Here is a 12,455-nt window from a genome sequence, read left to right on the forward strand (position 1 = left end):
AAAATGAATTCCGAGCTGAACTCGCGTAAACTGAGACAGGATTAAGCAAGCTGTCTCGTAGTCAAGACTCGTAGTCTATTTGGCCACATCCATTACTTTTACCGAAGGTACACGTCACAACACATCTTGCGCAGCATCAAATGAGAATACGGCCACTACGGCGAGGATAAAACCCACCATGTTAACCTCGCAAGCCCGGCGACTTAGCCACTGTGCAAGCGCAACGCTTCATCGTTGCTTTCAAATGCCAAATAATTGTGGAAACATAATCATCCCACAAAATGCAGCGAATGCGCGACAGCATCACTAAGAAGTTGCGCTTTATCTGTCATTTATAAGCCACCGGTGTTTACTAAACGACTCGCTCCTCGGGCGCGAATTTCGATAAACGCCTCGTTCAAGGAAACGCAGGCGTACTGATTATGAACATTTGCGATAAGAAAAACTTGCGATGTGCAATGAAATACTATGCGTATAAGCGCTGGGCTGCAGTTGGAACGCCGCTTTGAGTGAAAGGACAGTGCATGCCGGCTAACCTGACAGTCTTCCTTTAAGCCATGACGACAAGAGACTTGGATGCACTGGTTACCACTCTCGGGAGGTTACGGTATAGTCGACTGTGGCATTTGTGCTCTTCGTGTATGCCAGACAACCTTCCCAGTTTTCAAAACAGTACGAGGCAACAGATCATACGGGAAATGCGTGCCTATCTGGAAGGAATCAGGCCGCTGTCGTACCGGCTTCGTTATGTGGCCGAGCTTTACTGTTGGCTTGCATCGCCAGAGGAGGTCCTGTCCCCGTGGGATCTGTATCGTGTCAACCCGTTCAATGTAACTTTGATCTACTTCGCCCTGCACAGGCGCATCGCGAGAGAGCTGGGGATTCGAGGTTGTCTTCATGTGTTTGTGCCAAGAGCCAGAGAAGGTGGCCGCTACGCGTGCATTATTGTCCCGGACATCGTTCCCACGACTGAGCACTGTGTCATCTGTGTGTGCGTCTGGACCAGCTTGAGCTACGTGGCTGTTTGGGCAGCAGAGTCGGTGCGTCGAGAATATCTTCATTCTGCACTCGCTTCAGCGCTCTGCGGGAATCCCGAGGAAATGTTGGTTGGTACGTTCCGGACTCTCACGAGTGCGAATACTGCAGCCCGCTGCGATGCAGTGGGAAGAGACACCCTGTCCTAAACTAGCGGAGGCTCCCGTTCTGTGGCGTTGAGCAGTACAAAGTACCGGAGGGTCCAGACATGCGCCATTTTCAGGTAAGGTTCACATTTGTGTGTGTGTGTGTGTTACGTGGGCGCGACACAAGATCCGTTAAGACCCTTTTTATAAACGGTGACTCGCACTCGTGTAGACACGGGCAACTGTGGTTCCACTTTCATTTCGTTCAGCGCCACACCTCAATGACGGGCGTCGTGCAATATTCTGCCGCGTGCTTCGTCAGCGGAGTGCAGATCTAGAAGCAGGATTCAGCCGGGTGCGGTGACCAAAATTAGGCGCGCACGTCGTTAATCCTTTCCTCCTTTAGTTTTCAAGCAACTCACGCGCATTCAATCCAACCTACTGCGTGCGCTAATAAGAGAGGGTACTCTGTTACTCTTCAACCGACGCGTTGGTTCTGTGACTATTGGCTTCAACTGCTCACGCGAAGGTCGCGGAATCAAATCCCGGCCGAGGTGGCCTCAGTTCCATTGAGGCGATATGCTAGATGCAGCTGTACGTAGGTGCAGGCGCTCATGGAAGAACCCTGCAGTACGGCGTCCCTCATAATCATATGGTTGTTTTGGGAGGTAAAAGCCCAACAATTATACAATCTGCTTCATGTTATGCAAGACCGATAGCAGAAAGGATGTCGCTATATTTAGCCAGTGAATAGATGCAGCCGTAGCAGCGACGCTTTAAGTTAAGCCTGCACCTCTTTCTGCCGGTCTCGCAAACGTCCTCGTACGGCTTTCAAACAGTGTCAGATAGATGGCCGTGCGACGTAATTAAACATGCTGGAGGCGTCTCAGTCATGCACAATTCAAATGCAATAAGTTCGTGTGGTGGGCGGATTCGAGCTGAGAATGCCGGCCGAAGCCGGAGGGCCGCGGAATCAACACGCATGCTCCAAGTCCCCAGAAGAAGTGACCGTTTATTATCAGTACATTTTTTTTCTACTGCATCCTAGAGGGCGCCCCGTAACCAACTTGTCTAGAGTTACGTATGCACTTGGCACTCACGCGCCCTAAATAGTTCGGGAAAATTGCGACGCGTTCTTACATTTTTGTTGTCTGTACGCATGATGAAGGCATTGTTTCGCCTTCAGGACTAATTGCACGCCTAAAAACATATGCACGCCGCGCTAGTACTGGTGAGAAGAGGAAAGAAGATAGGCAAGATTTTGTTTAGAGAGGCGTGGCCTATGCATATATATGCGCGCTGGAAGGTGTCATTAGGAAAACAAAACTCATGCAGTCTTCGTCTTCGCCAAGGAGTATGTCATCATCCCTTGAGTTTCATTTCCCAATATGACGTCACATTTTGTATTGTTTTTTTTACAGAATTTCTTCCCCCGGTACCCAGATGGCCACAGTGTCAGCGACCTGCAATACTCTTGACGTGCTGATCTTTATGGGATCCAACAATTCAGCTTGGAGCAGTGCCTGGCTTCTCATAAGAAGATAATGACTTTTGCCTTGCGACAAGCATGTTCAGCGCAGCAGCCCTGACATGTGGACGTGTTTGTTGATCTCGTTGAGTCAATAAAACCTTTTCTACACCGCTCTACCGGTGAAGACACCGTTATTCCACAAAAGCTAACGCACAAATACGACAGGACACAGCGCTGACTGAAATTTTCATTCAAGAAACGCGTTTATAAAGAGAGGACCAAACCTCCAATATTTCTAATCTTTGAAGTTGGTAATTCTTGCAAGCATGAATGTCGTGGTAATCTGTGCGCAGGAGCGCAAGTTTGGCCCTGCCTATACTGACACGTTTCTTGAATCAAAATTTCAACTGCATGTCACCGCTGTCTCCTGTCATGTGTGCCTTAGTTTTTTTCTTCGTTCTTGTCGCGCGGTCACGTAATGAGGGGATAGAAGGATATCGCGCAACAGTGGGGTTAGATAATTGCCTGACGCTATACATAGTTACGGAAAGGCCGTGACATGGCACGTGCTGCAGCAATATGACATCAGTTGATGTCTTTAACTATCGTTATCAATAAGCACGAAAGCTTTACCGGCTGAAGACGTCTTCCCTGCCCGTGAGTGTTTTAGTCGAGGTAAACTTTGGCTAACTATAAATAATAATTACCTTCCAGGGAAGAAATTTCACAAGCGGGAATGGATTTTTCAGATGCGAAGCAGCTTTTGCTCGAGGTTGTGTCCGTCCATTGGCGACCGTCCGTTTTCTACCACCTAGCATAGCCATCTGTAACATAATGAGCGCGCGCTCGCGCCAAGGAGAAGTCTTCTTGCTCTTGTCCTTCGACCGCTTTGATGATGATACGTGCAGAGCGCTTAAAACGCGTGATGAACCAACGCGTTGTATCCTAGTGAGAACGCGCTGGCACTGGCAGCGCGTTCGGGCCTGTGTAAGAAAGGGCTGGGTAAGACGCCGTGGCCTCTCCCCATTAGACTCTCTCAGCAATCACGTGATGGCGTTGGGTGAACGAGATTCTGCAGACGCGCGATGAACCCGCGTGGCGTGCTCCAACAAGAGTTCGGGGCGAGTAACAGCAACAGTAACTACAGTCAATACATGGTGTGCTCCACTTGCAAGGACGCGTTAACATCGGGCAAGGTGGACGTGATGAACGGAAGTTTAGGTCGACCCATGCGCTGCTTCGCATCCGCACATGGTTCCCTTTAGCGGGAATGGTGTAGTTTTAGATGCGAAGCAACTTATGGCGGAGTTCAGTCCGGTGGTGCGGTGCGGCGTGACCACCCTTACTGCGCATGCGCAACCCTCTCCACACATCTCCTCACCACACAGCTCTCCACAACCCCTCCTCCATCTCCACTTCCCCTTTCCAGATCTCCTCTCCCACTCCTCCTTTCCACACCCCCTCACCCCATCTGCACTCCCACTCCCCCTCTCACGCGCCTCATTCTCTCCAGCGATGAGTAGGCAGCAGCGATGCCTCCGGCGTCTTGACGTGGCACAAGCGGCCAATGGCCGCCTATGCTTCTGTCTCTCTAAACGCGGGGCGCTCGTGCTCTCCTTCCCCCGCCGAAGAATCCTACGACGACACCAATGGCGTGGACTGCAGAGTGGCAGACGCACATGATGTTGCGACTTTGCTGGAATCGAATAACTCGGACGCCGGCAGTTCCACGCAGCGGGAGCTGGATGGAGACTAGAAGATAGTGCTGATTCTACGCCATAGGAAGGTCAAGAACGCAAGAAAAAATCACAGCATATCCACGGGGTGAATGATGATGAGTGGGGCGAAGCTCCGGAGGGAATCATCGGTAAACCGTGAAACTCTTCCGTGAAATTCGCCCAGTACATCATATAAAGTGTGTGAAACATCGTGTATATATTAAACATCAAACTTTTATTGTACTGTTGGTTTACGTGGTCCCTTCATTATCACCGCTTTGTGCCTTCTCTGCCTCCATCCGGCGACTCCGAGCGAAAGAGAAAGCGCGCCAAGAGCGAGCGCCTTGTCTGCCTCCATCCGGCGACTCCGAGCGAAAGAGAAAGCGCGCCAAGAGCGAGCGCCTTTTACGATCGCAGGCATCCAATGACATGCGCCATTCGCATTATACAAGCGCCATCTGTCATCTTTAAACAGCAACTCTAAAAATACATGAAACGCCATCTAGTGAGCAATTCAATAAACTAGAGCTCTAAGATACATGGAACGTCATCCATCAAGTGAGCAATTCATTAAACTAGAGCTGGCTACATATATACTACTACAGAGGAGGGAACGACCCACACCCTAAGGAGCTTCGCCCCTAAAAAAAACTTACACCATCTCCCACTCAAGCTAACCATGTCCCCGCTGTTTCGCATCCACACATGGTTCGCTTTAGCGGGAGATGGTGTAATCTTTTTTCCGATTGATACCGAGCAGACCACACTGAAACAGCCATGAAAGCAATCTGATAGTGAGCAGGGTGGTTCGCTTAGGCTTACGGCGCATAATCAGAACGTCGTCTTTTTGTTTTTTTGCTCAGTGCTCAAGTTCCTCTTTCTGGAACCACCAGCTTCTTAACCCTTTGTAGATTTCCCTGTAGTTTTAACATGATGATATAAAAACCGGCTGTGGTATATTGATATAAACTACAAAGAAACAGTATAAAACGAATTTCATCAAAATCAACCAGAAGTTTACAGAAAAAAATTACGCCATATCGACGAAGTGAATGATGATGAGTGAGCGAAGCTCCGGAGGCAATCTAGTAAACCGTCAATCCTCGTAAATTTTGCCCACTCATGTATGACATTAAGCTCAGGGGAGCGTTGCCGGAGGGACGCCGCCACTTCCCGCTCTCGCATTCGGGGGTCCGCTTCTCGTTGAGCCCGTTTCGCAGCGGCGTCCTAAGCGCGCACCGTCACGGGATCCGCCCGGCGCCACGCTCGCTTGGCGAAAGCCTCTCGAGTTCGCACCGCGGGATCCTGCCGACGAGCACGAGCCGCAGCGGCCTTCCGCATCCGGCGCTCCTCATCGTCCATGGTCCACCAAGCGCGATCCGACACGTACGGCGACGATCCGAGAATGAGAGATAACGGGCGTGCCGGTGCAGCCCCGCATAGCAGCCAATCGGAGAGCAGCGGCACCTCCAACGCCATCTAGTGTCCAATCACCCAATCGCCATATTGCATCTCTAGTGTTGCTGTATATGCTACCTTTAGGTAGCAGAGTTGCGCCAAGGTACGCCATCTTGGGCTCCGAAGTCTTGCGGGAAAGCCACTCACCACCCGCGTAGGAGCCGCGCTCGCGCGACAGAGTAACAGTGTCGATTTAAACAGATCTTCATGGGGCTTTTATTGCGCTCGTCACATTCTAAAACAGTGAACGCAAGCAAATATACAAAAAAGTAGTAATATTGCGTCGTGCGGGTATACAGGCTAGAATTCTCAGCCTTTTCTGTTCACTTTTTTTTTAACGCATTAACCCTCCTAAGGTGGCGCCACCGTCCCAGCTTGGGCACGTAAGCGCTATTCCGCTAAACTAAAACACGCTGTCCACAAGGAACGTTTGCAGCACGGTAACGATATTCCCTTAACCGCCGCTATCACGCTAACGCTAAACTAATAACTGTGTAATAACAACAGCGCCGATGTCAACTGCCCTTGAGCTGCCGGAATCTACGGAGTGTCGGCGTCGCCTGCGGAGTGTTGGCAGTGTTGGCTTCTCTGTAGCGCAAAGGAGCCACCTATGACCACGTGACGGCGCTCGGCGAATAGCGTTGCTGGAATCATCCAAGGCAGAGCGAGCGGCGTCCGGAAAACAGTGGCGCAACTCTGCTACCTAAAGGTAGCATATACAGTAACTCTATGCATCTTTATGGGACAGCGCCATCTAGGAAACTAGGCGAGAAATGGCGATGACGACACAATGCGTACAGCGCCATCTAGTATATCGTCACCCAACTGCAGTTTGCATGCATCTCTACGGGACAGCGCCATCTGTTGTATGATAAGGGATACGCTATTGCGTACGCCGGAGGGACGAGGAATTGCCCTAGACCATAAGGAGCTACGGCCCTAGAATTGCACCATCTCCCACTCAAGGGAACCAATAGGGAATGCGAAGCAGCATTGAGGGCGCAAACCAAGTTTCCGTTACGTTCACTTGGCGTTTCCGTTAGTGTGTGAGGTTTGTATTTAGTGTTTGTGTAATCATTACGTTGTGTTGGTCCATTGCTTTTCGTTAGTGCCGAGTGGCACCGACGTTGACGTTACAACTCATCTGAACGGGAGCGAAGCGAGAATGACGGAAGCCGGCCGAGCGCACGCGCTTATATGCACATAAAATGGGGGAAGGAGAGGAGACAGTAGGTTACAGGCTGTATTTGGCTGCGGCGCGGCTGCATCACATGGGAGGAGAGGCTGCGCCGCGGCTGCAGCGCGGGGGAGGAGCGGAGAGGGCGACCGAACACCTGTGTAAATGAGGAGAGTGGGGGAGAGAGTAGTCGCATGCGCAACGGAGTGCGGACGCCACCACCACCACCGGACACAGCCCTGAGCAAAAGTTGCTTCGCATCTAAAAAGTGGGACATATATGTCCCACTGGTGCATGAGAGTATTTTCAAAGAGTGGCAAAACATTGTCCCACTGTCTCATGAAGGCACCATCTCGCCATTGCATCAACGGGCACTTGGGATGAAACGACCGAAGCAAGTGGCATAGATTATCACTTCTCAAGTTGTGCTGAGAAAAGTTGTGCGGACCTAATTTCGCGCGAGCTGCACCTGCAGCGGTGGCCTAAGGAACTAAGGTTACGCTTACGACGCGGAACATTGCCTCAGCTTAAGGCCCTGGCGAGCCAGCTCTTAAAAGTAAAGGATGCACGGGAGCACTGCTAAGAAGTGACGCTTCATCTGCCATTGATAAGCCACCGGTGTTTTCTAAACGACTCGCCCCTCGGGCGCAAACTTCAGTGCACCCCTCGTTCAACGATACGCAGGCGTACTGATTATGAGGCCTTGAGATAAGAAAAGCTTCCGATGTGCATTGAAATACTGTGCGCATAAACGCTGGGCTCCAGTTGGAACATCGCTTTGAGTAAAAGGACAGTGCATGCCCCTACCCTGACAGTTTTCTTCTAAGCCATGACAACGAGAGACTTAGATGCGCTGGTTGCCGCCCTCGGCTGGGTAGATTATAGGCGAGTACGGTATTTAGGCGCCTGCTATATGCAAGACAAATTTAACAATATTGAAATCAGTACGAAGCAACGGATCATACGCCAAATGCGTGCCTATCTCGAAGGAATCAGCCCGCTGTCGCGCCGGCTTCAATATGTGGGCGGGCTTTATTGTTGGCTTGCATGGCCAGAGGACATCCTGTCACCGTGGGACCTGTATCGTGTCAACCCGTTCAATGTGACTTTGATCTATTTCGCCCTGCACAGGCGCATCGCGAGAGAGCTGGGGACTCAAGGTAACCCTGTAACGTTCACGCCGATGTCCACCCCAAGTTCCCGCAAGGCGTGCATAATTGTCCCGGACATGGTTACCACGACTAAGCACCGTGTCTTCTGTGTCTGCGTGTGGAATAGTCTGACCTACGTGGCTATCTGGGCATCCGAGCCAGTGGGTCGGGAATATCTTCATTCCGCACTCGCTTCAGCACTCTGCGGAAATCCCGAAGAATCGTTGGTTGGTTCGTTCCAGAGCCTCACGAGCGCGCATGAAGCTGCCCGCTGCAATTCCATGAACCGACAGGCCTCGTCGTAAAATCACGAAGAGTGCAGTGCTCAGGCGTTAAGCAGCCCGAGCTCCTGGAGGATCCAGACTTGCACCATACTCAGGTAAGGTTCGCATCTGCGCCTGCAGCCTGGTCACGACAGAGGACAGTGCTGCGTTAAGAGGATGTTTAAAAAGTGTTGGTCGCGCCCGCCGAAAGAGGTCAATAGGCCGCTGTAGTTCCTTTTTTTCTGTAAGCGCCACACCCCAACGACAGGTGTCTTGTAACATTCTTCCGCGTGCTTCGTCCGTGGAGTGCACAGCTGGAAGCCATATGAGCTAGGGGCGGTGACCTATGTTTAGTTCAGGTCTGAAACTATCTTCACACGCTGCTTTAGTACTAACCAGACCACAAAAACGTACCCTAGCTAATAGTTAGAGACGCTTGGCCTCCGCACATGTGCGCTGAAAGGCCGAAGTATTAAAAAAAGTACACCTGTGTAGTTGTCTCTGTACTGGACCTTAAATGGATCGAAGCTCTTTACCAAAGATGCATGTCATCATGCCGTTAGTTCCATTTCTAAAGCTGACGTGATATTTCGTTTTCTGATTTCCTTGACAGAGGGTTTCCGCTGGCAGCAAGACGGTGACGTTGACAGCGAGGGCCGGTATTTTTGACGACTGGCCTTTAACTGAATCCACCAGTTCACCTTGAAGCACTGCTTGTCTTCTAACCACAAGAGGATGGCCTTTGCCTCGCTTTCTTGCTACTAGCATGTTGAACTCAGCAGCTCCTGAAGCTTTCTGTATCGCCATGGCGGTTTGCCTCCAGTCGCTCACGTTTTCTGACAAACGCACAACGTGCGCGCAAAGACCATCAACAAATTTATTATTACCGACTGCGACTATTGTCTGCATCATATTTTATTTTCCTAATGAATACTCTTGGTTGATTTCACGTACTACCTAACGTCTCTGCACTTAACTAATGTCTCTGCAGAAACTTTTATGACCTGCATTGCATATTTTCTCTACGTAATTTTACCAAGTAGACGTGTGAGGAGTCTTCCCATATCATTTTAACTATTGTAGACAAGTGCCTTTTTGACAACTATGTCGTTCTGTGTAATAAACGTACTGAGCGGTATCAAGTACAGCATTTCAACCGCACGTGAGCAAAGCGGCAGTGATGTCTTCACTTTTAAGTACTCTTGTGGTTAAATTATTCAACAGTACCTTCAATCTACGCAGGCGCAACAGTTTTAGAGAGAAGCGACGAGTGTAATATCTGCAGCTCACGTGGGCTTCCATGTTCAACATCAATGATAGCAGCAGTGATATGGTCTACGTGCTCTCTTTTATAGTGTGTTGGACGAATTGTAATTAAAGCGTTATCATTGACGCGCCTTCAATATACGCGAGGCTGTGACGATAAATGTTCGTGGAACGGTAAAGGTTAAGTTATTTACGGCGTGAACATGTAGCGAGCAAAATTTGCAGTCGCTACACAATCAAGCAACAGTCACTGTACAAAGGCAGCGCTGCAGCGGTGAGGACGGTCGATGGTCGTAGACAATGTGAATGTCCGAGAAAGACGTCGATTTGTATAGATGCGTGAACTGACATTCTATCCTTGTCGCTGGTGTTAGCGTTAATTCTAGAACGACCTCCATCACAAGTGTAGCGCTTGCATCCAGATAGGATCATTCGTCAACACTCAAGAGAATTGCACTTCCATCCGTGGCCCATCTCGCCACGGTGGTCTGGTGCTTATGGTGAACTACTGCTGGCCCGAAAGGCGAAAGATCAAATCCCTGCTGTGGCGGTCGCATTTCGATGCAGGCGAATGTGCTTGAGGCCCGTGTACTTATATTTAGGTGCACGTTAGCCCCTTAGGTGCTCTGGATGAGCATAGCTCGTGCGACAAGTACAGGTTCTCATCTTGAAAGTACAGGATGAGAACTGCTCGTCTAAGGCTTAGATCGCTTGTCGTCCACCAGATGGAAGCATTTTCCTCGCCATTTTGGTTTGTACTGCTGCAGAGGCGCGCTTCCTCTGTGAAAACGTCTCGTCCAGTGAGGTCGACGCATGCGTAGCTGGCCCCTAATAAGAAGCTATTCATGTTCGTCGTCTCATTCCAAGACAGATAAGTTGGATACAGATGTTTATCCTGCGTCTGAAAGTGAAGAAGACAGCGATTTTGCTGAATTAAGTTGTTCTTTTTATGAAGATGAGAACATCTCTGAAGCGAACATTGCGAGTGCTTCTCAGTTGGTGCAGCTTCATGTTGCAATCCTCGTGCGAAGCCTGCTCGGATTCCATTTTTGCCATTTCTAACAAGCCTTTCAATTTGATATTGCCAGATGACATTCTGGAGTATATACACGAGTTTGTCGCCAATGAACTCGTTAAACTAGTGGTCGGCGAAACAAATCACACAGGTACTGAAACGCCAGAACTGGCTCGTCGCAGTGATCAGCCCCGCCTGAAAAAAATGATCAGCAAATATTTTTTTTCAATATCGAGTAGTTATTTTTCATTGTACAAAACTAGGCAGTTTTGGTCAGAAAATTCGCAAAAAATAAACCAGCTAAGGAGTTATTAAACCTCAGGTGGTCGAAATTTCCGGAGCCTTCCAGTGCGGCGTCCCTCATCATAATATTGTGGTTTTGGGACGTCGAGCCCCAACAGTTAATTCATGCATGGCCTGACTACAGTTAACTCGTGAATGCTGTTTTTATTTTGTTTTAATACATATTTCTTTCACTGGTGGGGCTGCTAATTTAATCAGTACGAGTGTGTATAACCGGTGCTGGTTCGTACGAAAACAATGTCATCACTTATAAGCTTTGTCCTTAGAAACGCTATCCTAACTGCTCTTGTAATATTTTTTGTGTGCTCGTGCCGGCAGGCTTCAAGGTCTGATAAATTCGCTCAAGGTCACACTGCCACTCAGCGAAAGCGATTCTATATCTATTTTTCCTGATAAAGCGACTTACATTCCAAGATCACAGGACGCCCTACTGAGATACTATATAGCGCGATGTCAAGAATATCGCGCGAGCGTAGACTGGCCTAGATTAGTGTTTGTATTCGGTGAAGATCTTCTTGTGCTGTGAAGATCTGTGTGCGACCGAGCCCGGCTGATTATCAGTGCGGAGCCATGTAGCTGGCCGTGTAGCTGGCCGTCCACCTCACGGGCATTTCGCTTCCTCATCGCTATACTCGGGGACAACTTTATGTGGCAATGAAGGGAAAGCTACAAAGCCACAATGCACGTATCCTACCGCTAATGAATGTAGTCCCAGAATTGCGTCCGTATTTTCTTGGTGAGATATATAAAATACTCTTTCATTTGCTACATGTAGCTTTTTGAGACGGAACTCAGCGCACACAAGCGAGATACTTGTATTTCTTTTACTTTAGACGTTGTCACTTTGCGTTATTGCGTGCTTGAAAAAGTCGCACCTTTTACCCGTACCTTAGACGCTAAGCAGCGTTTGCGTCGAAATGCAACGCTAGCCATCACTTTCCACGGCGTTACGAGACGCGCGCCAAACCGGACTACTTTGTGTAGCAGTACATGTGCAGACGATCCGCCCCCGTAGCTTTCCCTTCATTGCCACAGAAAGTTGTCCCCGAGTATAGTTAAGCGCTCGCTGCCTGCGCTCGACCGCTTTAACTAGCACATAGAACATAGGACGCGACCTCGATGCCTTCAAGTGCCAAAATGTTTGAGTTAGCTATTACGCGTTCTTAATTTTTGTCTGTACTCGTAAAGACGTCTGATTTTGCCTTGGGCACGTAGTACCGGTCTCAAAGAATTTGCGCACGCCGCGTTGGCACTAGTGAAAGCACGGAAAAACATGTGCACGCTAATATTAAGGAAGAATTGGCCTTTGCTCGTGCGCGCTGAAATGTCATGGTACAAAAGTAAAGACGCCTCGTGTAGACATGTCATCATGACGTCAGTTCCATTAATGAATGTGACGCCACATTTCGTTCTCTGGTTTCCTTGACAGAGGCTGCTTCCCCCGGCCCCCAGGTGGCGACGGTGTCAGCTACTTGTAATATTTATCACGTGTGGGCTGTCATGAAACCCACC

General features: G+C 49.5%; 1 long non-coding RNA gene across 1 annotated transcript in view; it reads left to right on the plus strand.

The window, feature by feature from the left end:
• The first annotated feature begins 844 nt into the window (after positions 1-844).
• The window catches only part of LOC119401968 (uncharacterized), a 56,231-nt gene continuing 44,620 nt past the window's right edge, over positions 845-12,455 (plus strand). Inside the window, exon 1 of the long non-coding RNA XR_005185584.2 lies at positions 845-888. This is a non-coding gene — a long non-coding RNA (uncharacterized LOC119401968). The remainder of the gene's footprint in view (positions 889-12,455) is intronic.

Source organism: Rhipicephalus sanguineus, chromosome 8 (genome assembly GCF_013339695.2).
Source record: "Rhipicephalus sanguineus isolate Rsan-2018 chromosome 8, BIME_Rsan_1.4, whole genome shotgun sequence".
NCBI lineage: Eukaryota > Metazoa > Arthropoda > Arachnida > Ixodida > Ixodidae > Rhipicephalus > Rhipicephalus sanguineus.